The 21374-nt window shown below is 40.0% G+C and overlaps 1 long non-coding RNA gene across 1 annotated transcript in view; it reads left to right on the top strand.

Annotated features, from left to right (window-relative positions):
• Positions 14103-21374, top strand: part of LOC110393930 — a 32670-nt gene continuing 25398 nt past the window's right edge. Inside the window, exon 1 of the long non-coding RNA XR_002435271.1 lies at positions 14103-14186. This is a non-coding gene — a long non-coding RNA (uncharacterized LOC110393930). The remainder of the gene's footprint in view (positions 14187-21374) is intronic.

Raw genomic sequence — 21374 nt, 5'->3', positions numbered from 1 at the left:
CTTTTGGGTGAGGAAATTTTAATTATAAATTGAGAAGTAAGTCATATTTCTTAGTTCTCTAAATCTGCTTCCTGAACTGACTCACTTTCATCAAGGACCAGACTTTTGCTTTGGGATATCAGTCCATAGTGGTGTTGTAGCCAAACCATTGGAAACACCAGGATTTATTTCTTCTGACCTTGCTTGCTAAATTTCTGTACAATACTTGAACACAGCAGAATGTGGAATTATTTATGTCATCTTCATAAACACCTCTAAATGTTTCATTACATGAAAAACAAAAGTCCAGAACTTCTGCTATAGGTATCTCTGTAATATTTAAAGTAGCTGGGGAAACAGTGGGTCTTAAGAAGGTAATATAACTTGTGCATTAGAGCTGTGGTACTTTTAGCAGTGGTTGGAACTGCTCATATCCTCAGCCAAGGGTGACATTTATGCTGCACTAGTGAGTTTTGCATGCACTACTCCTATAGGGTCTTAATGGTTCATGACTAGAGAAATACAATTTAATTTTGCTTCTTGTAAAATTAGAGCTCTGTTTTTGCATGTTCTGCTGTCCATAGCTTCAAGTAATGGTTCAAATCAGAAAGCCTAACAAGTGGTATGACTCCTTGCACACCTGGCCTTTTTGGCAGTGCACGTAGGAATCCCACTTGGCTCTCCTCTGGCACATTTAACCTCTTTACCAGCCACTTATGTGCTGCCTCTGGCACCAGATTTGCACCTTTTTTGCAGTAATTGCCGTGCCCTGTGTGAATGTTAATTTGATATAGATAACAGTAGTGTTTTCTTGTGTATTTTTATAAAAGTACCTGGACTGTTCTTAAACAAAATATCTCTAAAGTTTCTGGCTTGCTACCTCAGTTTTTTAAGGAAGAGTTGCAAACCTTGGAATAAGTACAAGGAAACTGTTTTTTTCCTGCTTAATTCGTTGCTGTTTTAACATGAAGGAGCTACCAAAAACTGTTGGTGCTCTCCTGGTGCAGTTACACAACTATGAACTAGACAACAGCATAGATTTTGGAAGGTCATTGTAGAATCAGAAATGACACATCTTTAGATTTAACATGTTGGTCTAATTCCAAGACAGCCAATTCCCCCTTGATTCTTAAACAAGAAAAGAGCAAGTGTTTGGATCAACCTTTTATTTGGAGTTCATGCAGTGTGTAACACAACTGGATGCTGGTCCTTCAAACAGTAATGATTGATCATAACTCCATCTCCATACCTGTAATATGTTTAAGCAGTAATTGCTGTATCAGTGCCAAAAGATTGACAAAGGTCAAAATCAAAAGGGAGAGAAGACTCCTTGTCTGTGCCATCAGGAAAATAATTGTTATCAGTAGCTCCAGTCATGACAAAAGTGCTGAGCTTGCTTTTTTGGCCCCGCCTCAAAAACTTGATTATGTTTCACTAGTGTGAATGCCTCACTGGCTGCATGCTGATGACAGTAATTTTTCTTCCTACTTGATGTTGACCATTACAGCTGTCCTTGTAGAAAAAAAAAATCAACACAATCTCATTATAGTTTCAGCAACATTCTGGGGAACAACAACACAGACTTAAAGGGACATGCCCAGCAGACGTTGGTAGGTCCAATAGGGGAGACATTAGTCTTGGTTGGACCGCTCTGCTTCCCTAAAGAGACAGAGAAACCATGGCCATTTTGGAGAGAACAAGGCATGCAAGTGGTTGTTGGGCGTGCTGGCGGTGCCATTGTTATTGTCATCATCAGTTCAGATTTAGACTCTGAGGCAGATGCTCTGACCATTACTGGCTGATCAGCAATGAAACATTCATTACAGAGGGAATGGGTTAGGTGTTGATAGTGGCAAGGAAAATGTTCATATTGCTTCCTTGCTTTCTTCGCTCTTTTATGTTGGTGGATTGCCATGTGACTCTCTTGCCCTGTTTTGTATGCTAGGGACCATGTCCTTTCTTCCTCCCATTGACTTTGGCATATGTAGGAAGGAGTATCTTAAAATGCACCTGGAATGGGTCTGATCCTCCTCCTCATTTCCACTGATGTCAAAGCAATGCAGCTTACTTTGCTTCCAGAAAGCCACTCTTGCCTTCTGTTAGGGAGGATACTGAATCAAGCCAATTTGTTTAACTCCATCCTAATTTAAAAGTTGTGGTGTTTAAAATACCCAGCTCATAGTTATGAAGCTTAAACTAGGTACAAGTGAATTCATGTATGAACAGTGAGTTCTGCCAAGACTGTTTCTAACTGAGCAACCATTCTCCTAAAAAAAATTGCTAGTATTTTTGTTTGTGCAAGATTTCAAGAGACTGCAGAATCAGAAAGTTGAACCACAGGTGATTTGAGGGCACTGCATGATCAGGCAGAGGGCAGCTGTGGGCTTTAGAGAAAGCAGACAAATGGAATTTTTTCTCACAGGAAAAAATTCAGAAAGCTCATGTCCTCTGCTGATTAAATAAATCTGAAATCATTCCCTAGCTCACTTAAAGTTCAATCTCCTTTTCAGACTTCTTCCTAATGCAAACCAAGTTACAGTTCGGAGGCTGCTCACTAAGACATAGTGCTATTTTCACCCCCAAGGTAAAGCTGTGTTCATCTGAGCACACTTCTAACTCACTGCATTTATTAGACAAGTTGTCCTGGTGCAACTAAAGCAATTGAGCTACATAGTGCTAATCCTTGGACACTCTCAAACCAGTTTATATTGACTGACTTCAAAGGTCCATTTTCAGCTCACAAAATGAAAGTAAAGCTTTGACTGGTGTAAGTGTCTCTCTATTAGATGTTTGCATTCTTATTACTAGGTAAAAATTATATTAACCTAGTTACTTTGCTGCATAGTTTCATGTGTAAGAAAGACTGCGTAATCCTGCATCACCACTAAGGTCCGGAGGTTTTGGATCAGACCAGACAGTGCCCTACTATGTGGATAAAACTGAACGTCAACAGGTTATATTTCCATGCAAAAAAGTTGTCCTCCAAATGACTAGTTCTTCTAGTCATGTAAGTTGTTTATAACTCTTACTCATGTTCTACACATGGTCTATATAAGGTCAAAAGACGTGACTCTCCCACTGTATTTAGTGTTGGTGTGGCCTCATTTCAAATAACCTGTGTGTTTAAAAGGGATGAAAAGTATACAGAGATCCTTAAAAATGCCCAGAGGAGGGCTACACAGCAGATAATGGCACATCCTGTAAGGAGAGGCTGAGTACACCTGGGTTGTTCAGGCCAGAGAAAAGGAGGCCAAGAAGTGACCTCACTGCTTCCTGCAGCTCCCTGAGGAGGGGAAGCAGAGGGAGGTGCTTGTCTCTGCTCCTGGAAATGATGGAAGAAAAGGAACAGCACAGAGCTGTGCCAGGGGATGGTCAGACAATAGGAAAAGTTTCTTTACCATGAGGGTGGTAAAACACTGGAACATGCTTCCTAGAGAGGTGGTTGATGTTCCGTGTCTGTCAGTGTTTAGGAGGCATTTGGACAATGCCCTCAGTATCATGCTTTAATTTCTGGTTATCCCTGGTTAGATGATATTTCTGCTCTGCTCTATTCCTTCCCCTTCCCCTTCCCTTTCCTTTTCCCTTTCCTTTCTACTCACTCTCAATCCATCATAGTTTTACTCAGATTATGATTTCAGAACTTGCACAATCTCACGGATTTCCTGAAGTGGCACCAGAGGATGTCAAATAGTTAAAGAAACCAAAGTCAACCACCAAGATTTTACTTTGGTTTAAAAATCAGGTTTTGTTTGGAATTGGCTTCACATTTACCTGGATAAAGTATACAAAAGAACAGATTTTCCATTCACCTCCTACTTATTCTACAGCATAGCCAGAACAGAGCACCATTTCAAATATATTGACAGAGAAGGCATCAGCTTTATGTAACCATTTATCAGAACATGTATACATTTTAATCTTTTTACTTAATAGCTGCTGAGTTCTGCTCTACTTGTCCATGCAATGTTTTATAGTACCGGTGTATTCCTGCTTGCCATTCTGCATTCATTTCATCCTTTATTTCCTCTTCTTATTGAGCTCTTGAATTGCTTGCTTTATTTTCTTAAATTTTATTTTGCATTATTTGAGTTTTCTTTCAAAGTCCTAAAGCACATCTTTTGTCATTGAAACACAGCTTACCTTCTCTACATATCTTCCCTCTTCAACCAAACCAGAAAAAAGGGAGATAAATCCATCAGTGTCTAAAGGCTGTTTTGCACGCATCTGCTATTTCTAGAAGTTCCTAATTTCAGATTTTCACAAGGTAGGGAGAAAAACCAAGACAAATCAGTACAAGCTTTGTTTAGCACATGCACTTTACCCTTGTCTTTATTTTTGATTTCACTTGCAGACATTGTACCATTGTTACATGGTAAATGGACCATTATATTACCTCTATATATGTATTCTTTTTTTCCTCTAATATGTAATTTACTTTATTTGTTTCCACTTATTTTATTGTTGTTGTTGTTGTTTTTTAAATGAGTACTATAAAAAACTCACTTCTATTTTATCTAATTTTTAAAATCTTCTCTATCTTTCCCTGAGTTATTGTAAAGCATAAGGAAAAACCACCTCTCCAAACTAAACGTTTTTCAAGAAGAATTCAGTCCTACGCTTAATATATTTACTTTGTTTCAAAAAAAGTTGTAATTATTGTGTGGTAGTACTGTTATTATCATAGTGATTGTTTGAAGGATCTGGATCTTTTTACCAATACTCTGTTTGCATATCTTCATATAAAATCCAAAAAGCTTTTTTTCTCATCTTGAAAAGAAATTTAATTTCTCTGGTATTAGGCATAAGCCGATGAACAAGATTTAACGGATGGCAAATAACACCTATTATCAAGTTATGCTATTTCATAATGTGTCTTTAATTGGTGATGTGCTTGAAACAGCTTAAAATTGTCCTTCACAAAAGTGAACTACAACTGCAAAGAAATCCTAGCAACATAGCTAATACAAATAGTGTAAGAAAACTTCATTTCTGGGCTAATGCCCAGTTTTTTGACAGCTATATTCATCAAGCAAAGGTTGAGAGGTAGGAAACAGCTTCAAGAAGTATTGAGAAACTTGAAATAAGATATTAATCTTATCACAGTTTAGTTAGAGGAAACTGGGTGTAAGCCAGGGTTTGAAATTGGAGATGCAGAAATTAATGGCAGAGAGTAATATGAGTTGTAAATCACATGCATTTATGTGCCGCCAGTCTTGTCATACAGGAGGATTGTACCATGACTGACAAGTGAGAAAGTATTAATTTGTAAGGATCAAGATGTTGGAGTTAATAGAATTTGATCATCTAACTCACCAAAGGTGTGGGATTGAAATATTTAAATGACATAAGAGCAAAGCATAATCAGACAGAAAACGAATTTGAAGAAAACTAGGAACCCCGACTTTTTCCTCTCTTCTTCCACTGTAAATACTTATTATTCTTGTGAATGTCCTTGGCCTGCTCCTTAGACAATTTAATCTACCTCCTGGACAGAGTTGTTGTCTTTATGCCTTTTCCCTGTCAATTACACATCTTAGCCTGAATGTTTGAAACATCCTAAGTTCTGTTACGTTCTGATTTCCCTGGGTGCAACAAAGAGAAGCTCCTCCAGCTGTGATTGCTCTTATCCTCTACTTGAAAGTGGATTTGGGATGGAGGCTGAGGCGCTGTAAAGGATTAGCTGAAAGCAGGGGTTTACAAGACCTTTTCCACTTTATCCCTTTTATTCCTGCACTGGGAGCAGTGATCCATAGAACTGGATGTGGTCCCTGGCAGGGAACTTGCAGTATACTCCAGGCATTATTTTCCACTGGTCTTCAGATAAGATGGACCAATGCTGTGATCAGCAACTGAGGAGCCTTCGACTGCTCTCTGTATATACGAATCCTCTTACTTCTTTCTCCATATTCATTTAATGAGATGATTTCTGACAAAAGGGAGCAGCATAAAAGTAACGGTAACCAAGCACTTGCTGAAGCTAAGAGTTTGTAAGAGGAACTGGGTGCTGAGTCTGTAATATGCACCTAGCTGTTTTCTGTTGCTACCTCCAAACCTTGTCTTGCAATCCCATTAAGAAATGAACAATTCAAAGCCCAATTTTGAAAAAATCGTATATGCACTGAATCACAGAAATTAGGTGTATATGGTTTTGTCCTACATGCTGTGACACATCTTGCCATACTGGGCAGATGTTTGTATTTAGACAGGGACATCGTCTCCCATGTCTTAATGCAGAAGGGTAAAAGAAAATTCCTATTGCTTGACCCATCCAGACACTTTTTGTTCTTCATCTTCCCACTGCTCCTTGGCAGAATGAAGTTTTAATATTTATATTTAGTATTTAGTATATATTTGGCATTTATACTCTTACTGTGCCATCAGAAAAATAACTCTAGTCAAAGAAGAAACCAGACAAGGAACCAGCGGGCCAGAGATCAAATCCTTCCTCTGCCCCTGACATCTTTATGCTTGTGACACCTTTTTTTCCTGAGCTTCTGTCTCTTTATTTGAAAAGTAAAGCTGCCACATACTGCAGAGTGATTGCAGGAATAATTATATGAAATATATTAATGAGACAATACATACACGAAAGTCTTAGCCAGATCAGGCCCTCCACAGTCATGAAATACAAAAGCTGAGGGAAAATGTAAGTAATTTGGAAGCTCAGCTTTCACATATTCTCATTTATTTTTGGACAAAATTCCAGAAGTTTTAGGCATTCAGATGCTGTAGTTCAGAAGATACTAGGAGCACCAAAGGGTGACAGAGTTGCTGCTTCTCTTGCTGTTATTGTAGGATAAGGCATGGTGATAAAATAAAGTTTAAGCATCAAGTCTGAAAGTAACAGCAGTTCAAATAATTAAGCTGGTGACTTGGCAAACTGCATCTTTTAAAATTTCCCCAGCTTTGACACATCATGGGGTGACTTTATGTCCTACTGTTTTTACATTCTTTTTGATATCTTGAATTAGCCAAGCATCTGTTGCTCCAGTGAAATCAGATATCTGTTTTAATATGGTTGTTTTCAACACTGCAGCATGCTCTGATTATTCTTTGTATTAAAAAAAGAAAGCATCCACTCTATTCCTTCTTTTCTTTGTTACAAAAGAAAATTATTTGTTCAACTCGCTACTCTTTTTCTAGCAGTTCAATTAGATTTACCTACCAGTACCTTCTATCACAGCTTCTCTATATCTTTTTATCTCTTATTTGGTAACTTTTATATGAAAAAATATTAAATTCAGGAAAGAAAATATCCTGAAATATATACCCATTAAACAACTTTCTTTAGATCTTACTACACATTCTTGGGTTAGTAATGGTAAGAATATATTTTTTTTCACAAAACATGACCTTTTCTGACCATACAGTCTTAGTTTTTCCATGAAAAATGCTCTTTTTAATGGTATTCTGTGGCTCCTTTTTCAGGTCCATCATGACTTAATGCTCTCAACTCTCAGTGCACGTTTTGAATAAGAGAGCAAAGAGCTGTTCTGAGATTTATGGATATAAGTTTGGAGAAATTGTAGGCAAATCATAGAATCATAGAATTGCTCGGATTGGAAAAGACCTTCAAGATCATCATGTCCAACCGCAACCTAACCATACTACTCTAACAACCCATTGCTAAATCATGGCCCTGAGCACCACATCCAAATGGTTTTTAAGCACATTCGGGGATGGTGACTCAACCACCTCCCTGGGGAGCCTATTCCAGTGCTTAACAACCCTTTCTGGAAAGAAGTTTTTCCTGATATCCAACCTAAACCTCCCCTGGCACAACTTGAGGCCATTTCCCCTTGTCCTGTCACCTGTCACCAGTGAGAAGAGACTAACCCCACTCTCACTGCAATCACCTTTCAGGTATTTGAAAAGAGCAATACGGTCTCTGTCGCAGTGCAACAATTAATAGACCCTAAAGAACCGAGATCCCATCCCGAGGAGAGAGAGACAATCACAGATCCTGTGGAGTCAACTCTCGTTTACTGAAGCGCTCACACTGTGCTTTATGCCCGTACAACTGCTGCGCATGCCCAATCGCACCCAAGTCATGCGCCCATTCTCCCCCCTTAGCCCGCCTAGCACGAGGCAGTACGTAAGCAAGCACGCGCCTTACTGTGATTGCTCAACCGGATGCTCTTCCTTTTGTTTACTGTGCACACATCCCTCTAGCATTTTTACCACCTCAGGTCTCCCCTCAGCCTCTTCTTCCCCAGACTAAACAGCCCCAGTTCCTTTAGTTGCTCCTCGTAGGGCATATTCTCCAAGCCCTTCACCAGCCTTGTTGCCCTTCTTTGGACCTGCTCCAGCACCTCAATGTCCTTTCTGCACTAAGGTGCCCCAAACTGAACACAGTACTTGAGGTAGGGCCTTACCAGTGAGGAGTTGACTGAGTGGAGTTACTCCAGATTTACTCTCTGTGCAACTGAAGGGTACTATCTGAACATGCATAAACTCTTGCATCTTTGCAACAGTCAGAGGAGGAACGCCACAATTCTAATGCATTGATGATATTAATGATACTTGACATTGATATCTCCTGATTAAGTAAGTGTTTTGTAGTTCTCATTAGTAGTGTGCAGAGTAACTCACATCTTCAAAGAAATAAATTCAGTATCTTTTTTTGGAAAGTGAGGGAGAATCACCTTCTTTAAGCTTCTATATGGCTCTCCAGCTTTAAGTAGTTTTCAATAAGCTCTGAATTATTGGCCACAATCAATACTTGTGGATCATCTGTTTTGATTGATATCCCTGTATCTCTTTACCAAATGGTAATGTGGATTATTTTCATTCGTTTCATGCGATATATGCTCATGATCTCCCTACAGCAAGATCACAATTAGATTTTTAAGCTCTATGCCACCATCCAGTTAATGAAGTGAGTCTATTCCACATACTTCTTGCCTAATTGCAACTTGTAACACCTTGTCACAGAAGACCCATCAGAGTCCAAAACGTAAATCAGATAATGGAGACATTTAAGCGGTAATTGGGGCTTTTCTGTAAAACACTGTATCACTGAGGAGATGATATGAAAAAGGCTTCCGTATTACGGATATGTGTGCCAAGCTGTTATATTCAGCAGTGATACTGGCATTCAGTGATGTTATTTAGTCACTCCAATTCAGCCACTTTCTCCTAAAACTTGTTTTGCTTATACTATCTCAAGATAATAGGGAATTATCTGGATTTGAGGAGAATGCTTTAAAAGCCAGAACTTCTGATGTAGTGTGACAGGACTTCTCACTGCTTTGGAGATGTTATATCTCTGGTCACTTTGCAGGTCACAAGGAAAGAATTTTGAGAAAAGCTGCACTAAGCTGTTGGCAGCAGTGCTAATTGATGCATACCACAGAGATCAGATGGAGACTTTTTTGTCTAGCCTCACAAGTAAGAATACATTTATTTTCTATCGGAAATTATTGCCATTCACATAAGAAGCTCTAGAGACAGCTGTGTGAAGAGCTGGAAGGAGGGTTTTACTCAAACTGAAGCTTACTCACATAATATGTCTGCTTGTCAGCCTGACCTCGGTGCTGGGGAAGGTTATGGAGCAGATTGTCCTGAGGGAGATCACACGGCATTTGCAGGACAACCAGGGGATCAGGCCTAGCCAGCACGGGTTTGTGAAGGGCAGGTCCTGCTTGACCAACCTGATCTCCTTCTATGATCGAGTGACCTGCCTGGTGGATGAGGGAAAGGCTGTTGATGTGGTCTACCTAGACTTCAGCAAAGCCTTTGACACTGTCTCCCACAGTATTCTCTTGGAGAAGCTGGCAGCCCGTGGCTTGGACAGGTACACCCTTTGCTGGGTAAGGAGCTGGCTGGAGGGCCGGGCCCAGAGAGTGGTGGTTAATGGAGTTAAATCGAGCTGGCGACCAGTCATGAGTGGTGTTCCCCAGGGGTCGGTGCTGGGGCCTGTCCTCTTCAATATCTTTATTGATGACCTGGATGAGGGCATTGAGAGCACCCTCAGTAAGTTTGCAGACGACACCAAGCTGGCAGGAAGTGTCGATCTGCCTGGGGGTAGAGAGGCCCTACAGAGAGATCTGGACAGGCTGGATCTCTGGGCTGAAGCCAACGGGATGAGGTTCAACAAGACCAAGTGCCGGGTCCTGCACTTTGGCCGCAACAACCCCAGGCAACGCTACAGGCTTGGGGCAGAGTGGCTCGAAAGTTGTATGGAGGAAACGGACCTAGTGGTATTAGTCAACGCTTGGCTGAGCATGAGCCAGCAGTGTGCCCAGGTGGCCAAGAAGGCCAATGGCATCCTGGCTTGTATCAGAAAGAGTGTTGCCAGTAGGAGTAGGGAAGTCCTTCTCCCTCTGTACTCAGCCCTAGTGAGGCCCCACCTTGAGTACTGTGTCCAGTTTTGGGCCCCTCACTGCAAAAAAAGACATTGAGGCCTTGGAGCGTGTTCAGAGGAGGGCGACGAAGCTGGTGAGGGGTCTGGAGCACAGGCCTTATGAGGAGAGGCTGAGGGAGCTGGGATTGTTCAGTCTGGAGAAGAAGAGGCTCAGGGGAGACCTCATCGCTCTCTATAACTACCTGAACGGAGGTTGTAGTGAGCTGGGGGTCAGCCTCTTCTCTCTTGTAACTAGTGACAGGACGAGGGGGAATGGCTTCAAGTTGCGCCAGGGGAGATTTAGGCTGGACATTAGGAAATACTACTGTTCTGAAAGAGTGGTCAGCCGCTGGAACGGGCTGCCCAGGGAGGTGGTTGAGTCACCGTCCCTGGAGGTGTTCAAGAAATGTTTAGATATAGCGTTGGGAGACATAGTTTAGTGGGGTTGTTGGTGGTAGGTGGATGGTTGGACTAGGTGATCTTGTAGGTCTTTTCCAACCTAGCTCATTCTGTGATTCTATGATTCTATGATTGTTTCTAAAGCAAAATTTGAATGTTTGTCAAATGCTTATAAATAATTTTAAGGGATGTAGTTTCTTATTATGGAATACACACAACCAATTTATTGGGATTTTGTGTCATCAATGACTATACCCCTTCCATGAATTTTGCTTATGAACTTGTGAAAGCACCTCTCTCCAGCTGAGCTCCAAAGCTGTTATTCAGAGTAATCCCAACCTTCTTCCTGATTATCGTTCATTGAGCTTAATGGCCATTTTTTGGGCCTGATTAATTTCCTTCAAAAGTTATATTCTGTTAAAAGCACATAACATATGCCACTCTATATCATCTAAAATGTGTAGACAGTTCCGTCCTTTGAGCTGGCTCTTGTGATAGTACTTGGATCTCTTGGTGGTTTAGAGCACTCACAGCATAGTTACAGATGGGTCTCAGTAAATTCAAGTTGGAACCAAATAAAAAAAAAAAGAAAAAGAAAAGAGAAAGAAAGTAATATTTAAGTATCACCATCATCCAGTTAAAGCACAAGGCCCATTTAATTAACATGAAATTAATTATACTTAACACAGTAGTACTGAATACAACGTTGAGTACAGATTACTTCCGAGAATTTTATACTTTGAGTATTGTGTCTCCTAGGAAGGGAGAGAGAAAGCAAACAGTGGATAGACATCGGTCACTTCGCTCAATCCACATAGCACAGGTGTGTGAGAATCTGCAAAGGACGGAAGAGGTGTCAGTGTTCACAGCCACTCTTTGTCCTTTACACTTTAAATGGGAAAAGGATTATCTGCAGAACAGGAACTGAGAACTGCTTGAGAACACACTGCATGTATAGATATTATTCAACTGAATATTGTTAAACATTCACCAATAAACCGAAGTATTTATCCACAAAATGTGTTCTGAAGGATACCATTTAAAAGCTCTGAATCTTTTCTCATAGTAAAACAGCACATTTTGCTCATCATTTTTATGTTACAAAATGCAATAAGCTAAATGCAAAAGCTGATGCAATATAAAAGTTCAAGTTGAAAAAATTCATAACCTTTGATCCACATCTAACCATAAATACTTTTGTTAAAGGACTAGAGATTGATAAAAACTGGTGCTGTAGGCTATATTGAGAAAAAAAGACATGGAAGTTCTCTGTCACCTACTCCTATCCTTGCTCCAGGAGTACCTTTTCTCGAACATGACTACAGAATACAAAAAATACTTTTCAGCAAGAGGGTACTGTCTAGAAGTAAGTCTAATAGAAAACAGCAAGCCATGTGGAGATTTAGGACACAAATCTGGTTGTGAATGTGAAGCAAAGGGTTGCATCCATCTCAGAAAATTATATACCACATTTGTGACTTAGAGAACTGAAGGAGAGGCTACAAATTATAGAAAGGAAGAATCAAATTAATCTCAAACAACAGAGGTAGACTACAGGCCAGGTAAATTTTTTGGACCTTTGGTTCTCCATGTGTGTTTTGTTGGTATGAAGTCATTTTGCACTTACATTATAAAGGCTTGCAGGAAACGGCACACTTGTCTCCAGCTAGTAGAAGGGTAGTAGGAAGGGTTGTAGAGAGATGAAAATTAATCTACACTTGGCATTTTTTTCATGTGGGTCTAAATCACAGTGAAGATATGACAGAAATGGTCTCAAGGATCCAAGTAGATGCAGGACTCTGGCAAGACTGGAGAGCCCATGTCAAAATCCATACTGCTGTACACTTCTGTTCCTTGAGTTGCTTATGCTATCACTAGGCAACCTGTTCCAGTGCCTCACCACTCTCACTGTAAAAGATTTTTTCCTTATATCCAATCTAAATCTCCCCTCTTTTATCTTGAAACCATTCCCCCTTGTCCTATCACAACAGACTCCGCTAAAGAATCTCTCCCCTTCTTCCTTGTAGCTCCCCTTTAGATACTGACAGGCCACTCTCAGGTTTCCCTGCAGCCTTCTCTTCTCAGGGCTGAACTGCCCCAGCTCTCTCAGCCTGTCCTTGTAGACGAAGTGTTCCATCCCTTGGAGCATTTTGTGGCCCTCCTTTTCATGTGCTCTAACAGCTCCATGTCTCTCCTGTACTGAGGACTCCACATCTGGATGCAGTACTCCAGGTGAGGCCACACCAGTGCAGAGCAGAGCGGCAGGATCGCCTCCCTGGCCCTGCTGGCTGCGCTGCTTTGGCTGCAGCCTAGGATACAGTTGGCTTTCTGGCCCACAGGGTCTTGCTTCCTTCGTATGCATTTGTATGGAAAAATAGTGTTCCCTGTTTGTTTCTCACACCCATATTGGAGCTTCCTGCATTGCTTCCCTGGGCACAGGATTATGGTCTGCATGGCTATGCCAGATAGAGCAGTTGAGGTCTGTTCAGATGCTGCTTGACCACGCTACCATGCAGACTTCTACTTGCAAAAGACCGTAAAGGAAGAAAATACTAAAGGGGAGAATTAAGAGGGAGAAGCCACATGCCCTGTACCATCAGAATATATTTGACATGAGGCATTTACCTGCATGACTGCCTTGTTCCAGTGATTTCTGCAAGCCTGAAGAGGAAGTTGTGGCATAAACTACTTTTCTTTTGTTCTAAAGGCTCATTTCAAACTCCAGTGGACCTGGTAAAATGACCTCTATTGATTCTAAATGTCCTTAGATGATGTCCCAAAGTCATAAGATAAGAATAATGGTGCATTGTGTTTAAGGCTTTAGGATAAGTTTCAAACAAAAACAAAAACAAAAACAAACAACCCTAGACACAGTTTCTTTACGGTTCTGGACAAATACCTCATCTCTGCTGTCTGTAAACTGAGGGTAAAATTGCTGTAAATCATGTCAAAATCCTTACAAGGATAAATCCATAAAGTCTCAGATGCACTGACATATTGCCAGAGGGACTATATTGATAGATAAAAGCCACTACACTGTCAACAGATGTCTTACTGGTACATATAAAAATTGATGAGCTTTTCTTACACTGTTGGGTGTCCTGAAAAAGAGGACATCTTGTCATATAGGTAAATGCCCCATCTCTGTCAGTTATTTTAATTGTGGGATGAATTTTCCAAGTGCAAAGGTTGTATCCTAGAATGTTCATCCCAGCGTTAAAAATAGAGAAGGATTTGTATTATCAATTGCACTAAGCAGACCTTTGCTTTGTTTAACAAGTTTTGACTTGCTACATTCATTGGAATCAGACCAGGAAACAATCGTTATGACAGTTTGTGAGCTACAGATTATTACATATGAGGAATTCCAGACATGTCCCATGAACCAGTCCTCCATGATGTCTGAATCTGAAGTAGCTGCTTTGTCTTTTGAAGTCCAACAAAGTGCTTTGTATTGTTTCAGGTAATGGCTGGAAATATGTGCGACAAAAAGATATCATATTCAATGTGGGTAGTGATGTCTTTTTTCCTTCTGTTTGAAAGAAAGTTGTCAGCGAAGATATCAATCCTCTAATCTGTCAGAAAAGATATCTTGTTTTATCACAATGTCTAGCAAAGGAATTGCCACAGTATTTTACAAAAGTAAGGTAAACTGGCAGGTTTAGAATGTTCAAACAATGCTTTACTGAAAAATCTTAAATCAGAACAAACTACTAATGAAAGATCAGAAAAACTACCAATTGATTTGAATTTACTAAACTGTATAAGAAAATCCTATATGCTGCACAGGAAATATTGTCAAAAATTGGCATGCTTTTTGTGTTTGGGTGCCTTTAAATACTGTTAACTAATAAACCTCCAGATGCAGGAGGATCAGAGCCTGCCATAAATTCTATTTGTGGGCAGGTGATAGAATGGATGGCCTCTCGAAATGCTCTTCAGCATTATTTCCTACAACAGTGTTTCAGGAATCAATCTGGACAAAGGTGACCAATCTGACTACTAGTAGGTCTGAGTGCATAACAGACTGACTTAACCAAGTTGTTCTATTCTGCTGCACATGCGTTTACTGCTGCCTGATGAGCTTACCACAGCTGGGCGCTCAAAGGCTGACATACTGGATTGAGCTTGTGGTTGCTCAGTACTTGCTAGCTGGATCTCAGCAGAATCTTATTTTTGTCTTTAGAGACATAGTCACATACTTAAACTTCTTGCTTGAACACTTCCTTGAAAATGATGAAACTTCCTACCCCTAGCTACTCCCTGTAAAAAGCCATACCTTTCCTCAGACAATACAAATGTTAAAATGATTCTGTTAGGAAAAGTGACTTTGCAAAACAGCTTCTTGCAGGGAGAGGCTAGCCAAAGTCTATGCTCAGCGTCTTCCTAACCTGGTCGTCTTTGATTTATTGCATTTTTGACTACAGTTAAATGGATAACTAAATGAAAAATCTCAAACAAAATCTCTGTCTTCATTGCTGTCACATTTCTGAGACTCCTTCTGGATTTGATAATGCTGTTCAGGATCATAAGATACATTTCTTCAGCTCAGCCTTCCTTCTGTTTGCTCTGTTATACTGGTGCTGCCCACAAAGCTGTTTGAAGATATTCTTACCCAAACCATTTATTCTTTGCTTACTTCTACTCCATGTGTTTACTTTGTTCTATTTGTACTTCTTGTTTTATGTCATTATAAGGGATAGAGAGATACTGTGTAAACTAGATCACCCTTCCTGATCTGCTTTGGCTGGAAAAAAAAGGAGAAATTTATGTTGTTAATGGTGCTTGATTGATCTCTAGTGCTTTCCTTCCACAACTCTTGAAATATGGGTTTAACATAGAGGCTGAAGGACAACAGGAGAGACACAGAAAATTTTCATGTCCAGAACTGAGATTGTGGTTTGGTACATGTAGGTAAAGTGGGATTAATCTCACCAAATTTAGATGTCTACTGTGTAAACAGCTACATCTGAGCTTGTTGTCTGCAATCCCTTTGTAGTAAATGGAGAAAAACTGCATTCTCCAACTACGTTGTGGCTTCTACTTGCTGTGACTGAACATCGGTAACTCACTCACAAGCAGTCAGCTGCAATTAAACCTTATTATGGTACATACCTAATTGGCACCTTTGATTTACTGAGTTGCTGCACAAAGTCCCAGAATTTTTCAGGCAGCACAGAACCAGCATCTATGAGATTTTTTCTGTCTGGCTCGATAGAAACATAATTTAGCAAATGTCTCCAGGAAATCCAGTTTCCTGTTGCTCCTGTTTCTCCTGAGAGCTGCAGTGTTTGTGCTTCGCTCAGCTAGAGGCTTGTCATCCCCACATCTATGGTGTTACAGACCTGTGAGTGCCTGTGCTCGTTTGCAGGGGAAGGAAAATCCAGTTCTCCACAGGATCCCCACCATCCAAATGTTTGGATCCTACAGGTAAACATAAACATGTGGATCTGGTCTCATTACCTTGGTATTTCCCTGGAACTGCTCTGTATTTCACCTCACAGTACACCTCTATCATTTGCTATAGATGAGAATTTCTTCTGAATGCCTACTGATTTCTGGAGGCCCAGGTGAAGCTCTGACGTGGGTGATGTGAGAATGCTGTGGTCAATAAAGAGCATTAGTGCAGAGAGAAGTGCTGATACTGCCCTCAGTATCCTGCCAGGAAATATTTTCCTGGATTATACTGTATATCATTCTAAAGCTGTCTTGTCCATGGGCAGCAGAAATAGCTTGTTTACTTACAGTAAATATTTGTTGGCATATGAGTAGGACCGTAGCTTATTTTACATACGGGAAAAATAAGCACAATCATTGCAGAGATGGCCAAATCTGAACTGTCATTAGGAATGTCAGATAACAATCTGTACTTATCATGCCCCAAATCTCCAGCTGAAATTTGGTTTTAGCTAGTGTTTGCTTTCTCTTCATTCCAGGTACAGTCACAAACACATGAAGTTGTATTTACAAGAGTGATAAGGGACTTCTGTTTCTGTCCTACACACTGTGACCTGTATCAAATACCATCATTTTTCTCTGTCTCTGACAGAGTCCTAATCCAAACCTCCATGGCCTGTTTGTTCTTTAAACAATCGCTGTTTTTCTTCAAGAAGGGTTTGTAATGCATTATCAGTTTCAGCAGTGCACAGAGACCAGATAAGACAAGACGAAATATGAAATATCATGTAGCAGTCATATTATGAGCAGAACATAGGAAATGAAACACCGTGACACAGACTAAGTGGCCTACAACTTCACAGCCGTGTAGTTGGTTAGCTACACCAGAGATCAACCCTCTGATAATAACCCCTCATGTTTGCTCTGTACAGCTCATGCCCTTCCAAAACCTTACCACAGAGACGCTTTCAGTGATTCTGAAGGGGAAAGACTGTCTGAAGCTTGTTGGACTTTGTTGGCTTCATGGCCATTTGGATATTGTTGCAGCTAACATTTTAGTGCACAAGGGGAAACTTTTATTATTAACCACTAAAAGAAAAAAATGGGCTTGAAAAGGACAGATCTTTCTTCCTCAGGGTTAGATATGCTCCTTGCAAGCGTTTCACCAGGTAAAGCAAGCCAGTCACCTCAAATATGGTTTTTAAACTCTAGATGCTTTGTGCTCCACTGGAACACAATAGTGAGCTCTGTCTGTCAGGTCTTCTCACCACACCGGCTGCTAAAGCAGTCGGCTGCATGGGGGCCCCCATCCTCACACCAGAGGCTATATGTAGTATGCTGCTGCCAGCTCTGCAGGGTGCACCCTATCCAGCCTTGTTCTGCCCATCTGCCAGCCTCCTCTGCATCCCGCATGGGCTGCTACAAGCCCCCACACAAGCAGGTTAGTGCCTGTGATCAGGGCGTCCCCTCTTTTCTCACTTGTCTAGCAGCCTTATTTCATGTATATCTGATTGTCCTTCTCCAGCTCTTTTTACAGTTTGTCTCCTTTTCAGTCTCTGTTGCTAGAGTTGCCTTTTCCCCCAACTACCTGAATACCTTAAACTTGTAAAAGTGCTGTTGGTGTTTCTTTTTTTTTTCTTTTATTTATCTTACCTTCCTCCATCCCATACACGACTGGTTTCTTTTTTTTTATTTATTGTTTAGATCTTTAGTTTTGCTTTCTCAAGTTTTAAATATCAACAGCTCTTTAATTATTATGTTTACCATCTGTGGGGTTGTTCTTTTTGTGTTTTTTTTTTCTATTTCTTTCTCACTTTCATTCTGTTTGAAATTTTCAGTGAACTGTGGCTTCAAACTGTGTAAGAATCACTGAGTTCCTTGGCTGATATCATTCAAAGAGGTAAAAATAATTTGAAAAATCAAGTTCTCATTTCAAGAGCTCCTGATTTTGCTGGTGAATGTAGAAGATCAAAGATCAAAGTGATGAAAGTGGGATTCGCAGGACTAACATTTCACACTGGGTTTGAGATATCTGAGCAAAGACATTTCCTTCACATCCTGATCAGACTCTCTACTGTGCTTGTCTAAAAAAACAGCCCTCTTCCCAGCTAATATCTCTCATGCTATCATCTATCACTTTTCTCAGTCTTTCAGGTGGAACATGTGGAAGCCTTTCAGGGTTCTTTGTCTTAATAAAAAGTGATGTGCAAATGTAGACTCCTAGGTGAGTAGAAGCAGCCATCGATGGTTGCTGCCTGCACTAGTCTCTGATCTTTGGCATCACAAGCAAACAAGCAATAAAGTACATGTGTGCAAAATACTTATCAAAAATACCATCTGCAAATGACAGCATTTCACACTTAATTTCACTTGGTGAAAACACTGACCCAAGGTGATAGGAAGGAGTATAACAAACTGGGTTCTAAGATTTCAGGCTCTTTCCTGAGTAACTGCCCAGGTGTGACCTCACAGCCCTGCCTCCTCCATGCAGTTGTCCTTTTCCATCCTTACACACCTCCAAAGTTAAAGAGAGCTTCTTCCCCTTCCTTTGGTAGATGGGAGAAGAGTGTGCTGCAAGTCTCTGATAGTGACTGCACCAGGAAACTGATGAACTGAAACTTATAGCAGTTGCTAAACTTTAATTCACACTGCAGTCATAGATTTTGTCTCTTCATTTTCTCTGGTTAGGATTTACTGAATCAGGCAGTGTTAGAGAATGTGTCACCAGTGTCAGCCTGAGGTATTGGTAATTTATGAAGCTCATCTATGTATAAATTATGTGAGAGAAATATGAGATCAGATAATACTGAATGCATTTGTGTACAGTGTGTATTCAGTAAAATGGTGAACTTGGTTATTCAGTAGCTTGTTGGCAAACTGAGTAAGTTACATTATCTCATTTCCCAGACAGTATGCTATTCTGAAGCATAAAGACGGCTGTGGCATGAAAGTACTGGTCAGCTGAAGAGCTGCTGTAATATTTCAAAATTAAATATGGTTCACCAAACTCAAATATTTTTTTTTTCAGCCGCAACATAGCACAGAATCTTGTAGATGTTAACAATACCCTGAATTTGCTGTTTTTCATCACTTTAGCTGTAAATTATGTGCCCTGTAAATTCAGTTACTCTACTAAATGTGTACTTAGTCATGCAAAGAAATATTTAAGGCAATTATATCAAATTTCCCTCTCCAGAAGAGTAGCTATAGAAATAACTCAGTGCATGAATAGAAGTTTATTTAAGTTGAAGGAAAATAAGAGAGGTGTATGCAAATAGCATAAACACTTAGAAGAATGTGACATTTTAATTGAAAAATAATTAGAAGCCTTTCCACTATTTGAAAATTGAATTATTAAATGTTATTAAATATTTTTAGAAAGGTGAGTAATGTGGAAAATTTTTAACCATCTACCCTTCAGTTTAATGAATACAGAATGTGCTCAAAGAGTATGAAACTAAAGTACTAAGATGGTGGAGTTGTTAAAGTTAGATTTAAAATTGGATTGATTTTTATTTAGTGCTTTTTGACAGAATAAACCTGTTATCGAGGCAGTCATCTCCCTGCAGAAGATATAAGTTCAAGTCCCAGATCTGTTCCAGGCCTCCTGTTTGACCTCTCTGTATCTTCCTTCAACTAGAGGAAGAGGTTACCAATTTTGGGGTTGCTGTTTTTCTTTCTTTCTTTTTTTTTTTTTCTACATTGATTTTCAGTTTGTAGTAGGTACTGCATCTAGTGAAAGGTAATTCTGATCTCTGTCTGGTTGCCCAGACGTTAAGGGAATATAGATCCTATGCCATAAACAGCTGCAACTAAAACTTGGTGAACAACACACTTTTGGAATTCGAGGATTTTTTTGGCGTTTGTTCCAGAAACCAAATACTTTTACTTTGTCACCTCTATTTTTTCATGGGTATGAAATGTACTCTTTCTGGAAGGAATTTTTATTTTATTTCAGACATATGTCTTCTTTCTGAAAAACCTGAATAAAATCTTTTTTCTCTCTCTCTTTTTTTTTTTTTAAGTGGGTATGAATAAAAATGGTTAATTAGGTCATTCAGTTCAGCTTCTGCAGGCTGGTTCTTAGCACTTCAGTGCTGAAACACCTTTACATGGGATTAGTGAAAGGGGTACTGCTTTTTACATTGGTTTCTCTTCAATCTTCCCATAATGCTTGATCAGGAGAAAGGCATAACATCTGTTGAGGATATGTGTCAGTAAGCTGAGAAACTGCAAAGGAGAAGGAAGGGTTATGTGGACAGAGGAGGTGCTGTCATCAGAAGGGCACACTTGTAAGAAGGTCATGTATTTAGGAACAAAGATCGGAATTAAAGAAGACTTTTCACTGATGCTAAGAGATAAAGTACTACCATGCTTAAGAACTTTTCTTAGCCTTCTGGAGAAATAAGATTTAATCATGAATATAGGATTTGTAAAGGAGATCTGGGTACCAAGAAAACCAAGACACCTCCTCATGAACTTGGAATTAAATCTATGACAAAATTTCAGTATAATTGGCAAGCATTATTGATTATGCTTTCATTTATTTGCTTAACTTTCTCCAAATGCATCAGAAGTGATCCCTTTCACAGAGCTGGCTGAACATTTACCTTGCTGCATGTCACACAGCTCCTTAGATCTGTGGGTGCCTGATGTCCTTGATCTCTTTTAGTGAGATTTTAAAAATACATATTGGGGGACATGTTTTTAGAGCATTGGTTCTATTTTCATGTATTGGAAGCAGCTTATGGTAGGTGTTCCCAGGGCTAATATGTTTCACAGGGACTATGATACCTATTCCTAGAACTAACACCTGGAAAAAGTGATGGCCACTCTAAATGGCACAGAACTGTGTGCTTCTTCTGGGGAGACACACAGACTCCCTACTGACTTTCAGCTGTGCTATCCCCAGTGAGCTTTCTCACTTCTGTAAAGGGGAACAAAAAAGGCCTTTTTGTTACTATCAGATGAGCACATAGATTTAAATAGACCACCAATGGATGCTTCAAAAATACAGTATCTACTCATAGACTAGTGCAAAGAAACAACTTTCGGTTGACAATTCATTTAATTATACAACACAGGACAATAAATTGTTTAGCAAGAATGTGCTGACCCACAGTAAAATATTTCAGGTACTGGCAGACAAGGTTGCCCCTGCTCTCAGCTTTATTAACAGTGTGGGTGTTTATTTCCCACCCTTTGCTTTCCAGGTCAGTAAATTCTGATAGAGGACCATTTACACTTTCTATGA

The sequence above is a fragment of the Numida meleagris genome, chromosome 1 (assembly GCF_002078875.1).
Source record: "Numida meleagris isolate 19003 breed g44 Domestic line chromosome 1, NumMel1.0, whole genome shotgun sequence".
In the NCBI taxonomy this organism is placed as follows: Eukaryota; Metazoa; Chordata; class Aves; order Galliformes; family Numididae; genus Numida; species Numida meleagris.
Note: the sequence above shows the minus strand (reverse complement) of the source record. Positions and strands in the feature narration are given on the sequence as shown.